We start from the raw sequence: 7,257 nt of genomic DNA, 5'->3' as shown, positions 1-7,257 counted from the left end.
TGAGACTGCTATAGACTATGGGGCCTTTGGAAGTTGGACTAAATGTAATTTTTATTATGCAATGGCTAGGTATGTCTCCCATAGACTCATGTGTTGGAACAAGACTATGGGGGCCAGAAAGTGAATGTTGTAGTTTTCATTCCTAATAGTACCCAGGGATGTCACTATTAAGAGGTGTGGCCTTGTTGGAGGAAGTGTATCACTGTGGCGGTGGGCAATGAGACCCTCTCCCTAACTATGTGGGAGCTAATCTTCTCCTGGTGGCATTCTGATGAATATGTAGAACTCTCAACTCCTCCTGAACCATGCCTGCCTAGATACTGCCATGTTTTTGCCTTGATAATAATGGACTGAACCTCTGAACCTGTAAGCCAGCCCCAATTAAATGTTGTCTTTATAAGAGTTGCCTTGGTCATAGTGTCTGTTCACAGCAGTAAACCCTAAGACAACAGGTGAAGTAGGTACAGAAGAAGGAGGGAGGAGGGTAAAATAAGAATGATGTCTGAAAAAGTCATAAACTCATACTATTGGCTATTTACTTAAAATAGTTACAATATGTATAATTTTGTTTATAAATATACATATATATTTAAGTGAAATTTTCTCATCTGGCCTGACAAAGCTCTCTCCAAGAGCTTTAAATTTGTCCTTTCGATTTCTGTGAAGAGTTTTCTTGTGTTTTTGAAGGAAATTGCATTGAATATATAGATTGCTTTTAGTAGGATGGTCAGTTTTACTATATTAATAACACTGATCCATTGATCCATGAATATGGGAGATCTTCCTATCTATAATGTCTTCCTTAGTGTCTTACAGTTTTCACTATACAAGTCTTTTACTTGTTTAATTAGAGATATCCCAAGATGGTTTTGTTTTGAGCCTATTGGCAAAGGTGTTATTTCTCTGATTTCTTTCTTAGTCTGCCATTGTGTAAAGAAAGGCTACTGATTTTTGTTGGTTAGCACTATGTCCTACTCCTTTGCTGAAAGTGTTTATCAGCTGTACATGGTTCCTGGTGGAGTACTGAGGGTCTTTTCTGTATAAAGTCATATCATCTTCAATTGAGATACTTTGACATCTTCCTTTCCACCTGTATCCCCTTAATCTTTATTAGTTGTCTTATTATTCTAAGACTTCAAGTGCTATACTGAATATGCATAGAGAGAGTGGACTTCCTGTTTTTGGTTCTGATTTTAGAGGAAATGCTTTGAGTTTCTTTCCATTTATATTGATGTTGGGTAAGGATTTGCTGTATATTGCCTTTCTTATATTAATCTATGTCTCTTGTATTTATAGTTTCTCCAGGACTTTTACTGTGTTGGAAATTTGGATGCTGTCAAAGGCCTTTTCAGCCTCTAGTGATAGGATCATGTATTTTTGACTTTCAATCTGTTTATGAGTCAGATTATGTGTTGATTTCCATATGTTGAGATGTTCCTGCTTCTCTGGGATGAAGCCAAGGTGAGTGTGGTGGATAATCTTTATGATGCATTCTTGGATTCAGTTTGCAAGTATTTTACTGAGAGAAATTTCATATATGATCATTAGGTCTGCAATCTGCTTTCTTTCTTGGGTCTTTGTATAGTTTAGNTATCATAGTAATTGTGGCCTCATAGAAAGAATTGGGCAACATTCCTTCAGTTTATACTTTGAGGAGTAATTTTAGGAGTATTAGTGTTAATTCTTCTTTGAAGGTCTTGTAGAATTCAGATCTGAAACCATCTGGCCCTGGACTTTAATTTGTAGCTCTCTCTGGCTCTTAGGAAAGTTTGGTGAGTTTCTGGGTAGACAGTGCTTCTGTTTGTCAGGGGTGACGGCAAGGAATAGAGTTGGATTAGGAGAAAGAGTTAAAAGAAAGAGCTAAGAGGACCCTGTGCACACCAAGAGGCATGGTCCCCTGGAAGGTTGGAGGTGTTGTAAGAGGAAAGGCTCCTAGAAGTATATTGAAGAAAGACAAAGAAGAATCTGGAGAGACAGGGAAGAAAGGGCTATGGGAACCCTAAGCCTGAACTAAGAGTTGGAGTGGATGGAGTTGAGGTGGAGGAGGGGCACCTGAAAGCAGGTTGCTACTAGGCTGATGGTGACAGTGGAGATACTGTAATGGAGAACAGGAAGGATAGTATGAATCACCTGCCTGAGTCCCTGTTAGGCATGTCCATGTTAGGAGTCACGAGGCAGAAAGCATTTCTAGGATTCTGTGGCTGACAAAAAGGAAGGGGAAGGGAGAGTCAAGAGGATCCACAGGAAGGAGGAAAGCTACATCCCTGAAAGATTCTGTGGAATCTCCAGGGTCCTGGAAAAGTGTGGGAATATTTTAGAGATTATTGTTCCTTATGAAGAGTTTGTGTGCAACTAATAGTGGGACTGAGACTTTGTAAAATATGGGTGTCTTTGCAGGTCAGAATGAACATAACTACTGTGGTGGCTTAAATAGAAATGTCCCCATAAGCTCACCGTTTTGAACACCTGGTCCCCAACGGGTGATGCTATGTCAGGAGGTTCTGGAGAGGCACTGCCTTGCTGGGGGAAGGAAATCAGTGAGAGAGCTTTAAGAGTTTCTAGCCTTCTGCAACTTCTTGTTTGCTCTCTTTGCTTTATGTTTGTGGTTGAAGAAAGATGTTTTCACTTCTTGCTTTGGCTGACTGCTTCCCCAAACATAGAGAAACTTTTTTCCTGGAACTTTAAAGATAGAAATACACTTTTCCTTCCTCAAGTTGTATTCGGTCATGGTATTTTATCAGAGTAATGGCACAGTAACTAACACAACTGGTGACAGTACAAAGTAGAAATGAAATATGCGATGCAATATATATAAATGCCCTTGTACAGACAAGGAGTAAAATGTGATAAGCAAGTACTTAATGGTAACCTAAACGTAGTGCATGTCTCATGGTTTATACTGTCACACAGTTCAGAGAAAAAAATGTGGTTGGGGTGGGAGTAGGGGAAGATGAAGAAATGAAGTAAACAAATAAGGCTGAACGTTAACAACAGGGTAAATTGGATAAAGGATATGAATGGTCCTTTTCTTACTCTTCTTTTCCTACACTGTGTAAGTGAAAAAAATCAGTTATTTATTAAAATTGTTCAGAATTTAATGGCAAAGAGAACCCATGATGGATGGTGCTGCACAGTAAAGTATGTACTTATTTATTCACCCTCTCCCCAGATTTTCTGGTGCATGACATCTAAAAACCTGACGTTTTCTGAGTGGTAAGAGTACGTTTTGTGCTAATCACATGACAAATGAGACCCCTAATAGCTCTAGGCTGACAGCTGGTCACCAGAAAGACACATTATGCAATTAGAATTTTGGAAATTTAGTACCATTGATAGAGAAGAAAATCAATCTAGTTGGAAAAAAAAAACAAAACCCCACGGATCTGAGCAGTATAGTCTAAAAAACACAGATTCAAGCAATCTTGAAAATATGTTGTAAGAGTTTTACAAAATGGCAGTTTCTGGAAAAGGAGTTCACCGCTTTATTATTTGCTATAAATTACGATTGAGGCTGTAAAGCTAAGTGGGTCTGTAGCAAAGTGTTAGGTCTGTCTCACTATCTAGGTTGTTTGTAGGCAACAGGGTTCTACATCTGAAGGTTGGCAGAGGTTAATGATGTCTAAGGTTACTTTAAATTATCAGTTGAGGTAGAGGTTTAGCTATGCATCTAAGATCGGACTCCCAATAGCTTCTCAATTTCATCTTAAGTGTCCTTATACACTACTCTATCATTTAAAGTTATTCTTTTATTTTCTTGACAGGCCAGTCAAACTCCCTGAGAGTGAAGGTGTGGCGGCTGAAGATTGAAATGTCCCATAAGAATTACGGACATCCAGTTTTGTTGGTGCCTTCCTGTTATTTGGTAAATACACCAATGTACAGAGAATTTGATGTATGCTGGCTCTCCAGTACAAGGTAATAAAATTTGTGTGTTTTGAAACTTTTCAGACCTTGCCCTATATTTGAGAGTTCTATCAGTTGTTCTACAAAATTTTCAAGCCTAAGAAGGTCACAGACGTCTCAGAAGGGCAGGCCATTATGGAGACGTGTCATGTATTTGAAGTCAGCAATGCACCTGTTGTCAGAACAGAATTGAATTGTTGCTCACTCCATTGATATCAGCAAAATATTGGCAAAGCATTCATAGAATTGTGCTATGAAATAAGCAATAACCATATAAAATTTTCTTATTTCATAGCTCTAGAATTGAGCATCATTTTACAGTGCAGGGACTCTATTGTCTGCATTTGTTGTCAGCAATTCAAGAAGTGACATGGAACTCTGAAATCCTGAATCCCATATGCTACATGTTCTTACTGATATGCTATGGACTTACCTCTTCATAGAACATTTTTGTGTTCTTTGCAACATGAAACCTCTTAGGAACTAAACATATATAATTCTAGGTATACACTTACTCTGAGCATATGACTACCCCATACATAGATGGCAAAAGGTGGAGGTGGAAGAGTGCATGCATACCCAGAAAGGAGTCCAGGCAACACTCTCTCATTTGCCACTTCAGAATGCTAATTACTTCATACTGGGACATTTGGCGAGCAGCATATATAGGAAGGCATTTCCTCTGAGCATTTTTATCTACTTGTAGAAAAACTAATGAATGAAATGTCATAAATCTGTCCCTAAGAATCTTAACAACCAAGAGAGATTCATTTCTCTTATAAGAGAAAGACCAGGGGATCACATCATATGGGGATAGACATTGTCACAGGTTGTCCATTCTTCTTCTGAGGGACATTTATCTTCATTAAAACTCATTCAATGCCTCACCCTAAACTCCACACATGTCGTCTTCCTTCTTCCTTATGAATACGGCCCAAAGTTTATAGATGTCTGAAGTTTGAGGTATTTACATTTTATTCATAACATGACTCCATACTTGGAGTAAGTGCCTTCCCTGTCAATCTGTTTACTTTCAGTTGATTTCACAAACTCAGTCACTGAACTCAGAGGTCCTCCCTCATGTATTTATATAATTTTCTTAAATACTTTCTTTTTTTTCCTTAATTTTTATTATTTAAATGCATTTTATACATCAAACATATTAATAATATTGAGTATTTTGAGAATCAAATAATACATAAAAAATGTGTTCAACTTTTATATTCATATCCTTTCATACCCTAAAATATCATTAATGAATATTTAATACTATCTATAACTGAGGATCCTGTATCTAATGTTGAATACTAAATTGTTTCAAAACATACAAAATATTCTTTGGGAGTTAAGCATAGTAAAAGAACATATAATATTAAAAGTGAATCATTAAGAAATATATTCAAAAGCCCTTATATGATACCACCTGGCACTTTATATTGGTGTATATTTTCTAACAATCAGTTTACTTAAAAAAGATTATCAGTGTCTCTAGGAGAGAAATTATTTTATCAGTAAGTATATTTTAAAAATTTCAAAATAGTATAAACTCTGTGAAGTTAAACATTAAGAAAATGCTAATTTCAAGCACAGTGAGAAAAATTATCAATAATATTTCCATGATGTTTGTAGAACATGATTTTAATATTTTCAACTGCTAATATTCAACAAACAGAGTAATTATTTTAAGATGTATTTGGTTGTTATGTCTCCCTTTTCATTATTGATTTTATTAATTTGGATACTGTCTCTGTGCCCTCTGGTTAGTCTGGCTAAGGGTTTATCTATCTTGTTGATTTTCTCAAAGAACCAGCTCCTGGTTTTGTTGATTCTTTGTATAGTTCTTTTTGTTTCNANTTGGTTGATTTCAGCCTTGAGTTTGATTATTTCCTGCTGTCTACTCCTCTTGGGTGTATTTGCTTCTTTTTGTTCTAGAGCTTCCAGGTATGCTGTCAAGCTGCTAGTGTATGCTCTCTCCAGTTTCTTTTTAGAGGCACTATGAGTTTTCCTGCTTACATTGTGTCCCATAAGTTTGGGTATGTTGTGGCTTCATTTTCATTAAATTCTAAAAAGCCTTTAATCTTCCTTGACAAAGTTATCATTGAGTAGAATGTTGGTCAGCTTCCATGTGTATGTGTGCTTTCTGTTGTTTTTGTTGGTATTTAAGACCAGCCTTAGTCCACGGTGATCTGATAGGATATATGAGATTATTTCAATCTTGTTGTATCTGTTGAGGCCTGTTTTGTGACTGATTATATGGTCAGTTTTAGAGAAGGTACTGAGAGGTGCTGAGAAGAAGGTGTATTCTTTCGCTTTAGGATGAAATGTTCTGTAAATATCTGTTAGATCCATTTGGTTCATAACTTGTGTTAGTTTCTGTTTAGTTTCAGTTTCCATGATCTGTCCATTGATGAGAGTGGGGTGTTAAAGTCTCCCACTATTTTGTTTGAGGTGCAATGTGCGCTTTGAGCTTTAGTAAAGTTTCTTTAATGAATGTGGATGCCCTTGCATTTGGAGCATAGATGTTCAGAATTGAGAGTTCATCTTGGTAGATTTTTCCTTTGGCCAGTATGAATTGTCCTTCCTTATCTCTTTTGATAACTTTTGGTTGAAAGTTGATTTTATTCAATATTAGAATGGTTACTCCAGCTTGTTTCTTGGGACTATTTGCTTGGAAATTGTTTTCCAACTTTTTACTCTGAGGTAGTGTCTGTCTTTGTCACTGAGGTGCATTTCCTGTATGTAGCAAAATGCTGGGTCCTGTTTACCTATCCAGTCTGTTAGTCTATGTCTTTTTATTGGGTAATTGATGTTAAGAAAAAGTGATTATTACTTCCTGTTATTTTTGTTGTTAGAGGTGCAATTATGTTTGTGTGACTATCTTCTTTTAGGTTTGTTGAAAGATTACTTTCTTGCTTTTTCTAGGGTGTAATATCCTTCCTTGTGTTGGTGTTTTCCATTTATTATCCTTTGTAGGGCTGGATTTGTGGAAAAATATTGTGTAAATTTGGTTTTGTCATGGAATATTTTGGTCTTTCCGTCTATGGTATTTGAGAGTTTTGCTGGGTATAATAGCCTGGGCTGGCATTTGTGTTCTCTTAGGGTCTGTATGACAGACCCTAAGATCTTCTAGCTTTCATAGACTCTGGTGAGATGTCTGGTGCAATTCTGATAGGTCTGCCTTTATATGTTACTTGACCTTTCCTCCTTACTGCTTTTAATATTCTTTCTTTGTTTAGTGCATTTGGTATTTTGATTACTATGTGGTGGGAGGAATTTCTTTTCTGGTCCAGTCTATTTGGAGTTCTGTAGGCTTCTTGTATGTTCATGGGCATCTCTTTCTTTAGGTTAGGGAAG

This window comes from Mus pahari, chromosome 15, assembly GCF_900095145.1.
Source record: "Mus pahari chromosome 15, PAHARI_EIJ_v1.1, whole genome shotgun sequence".
NCBI lineage: Eukaryota > Metazoa > Chordata > Mammalia > Rodentia > Muridae > Mus > Mus pahari.
The sequence above is the reverse complement of the archived record's forward strand: the minus strand, read 5'-3'. Positions refer to the sequence as shown.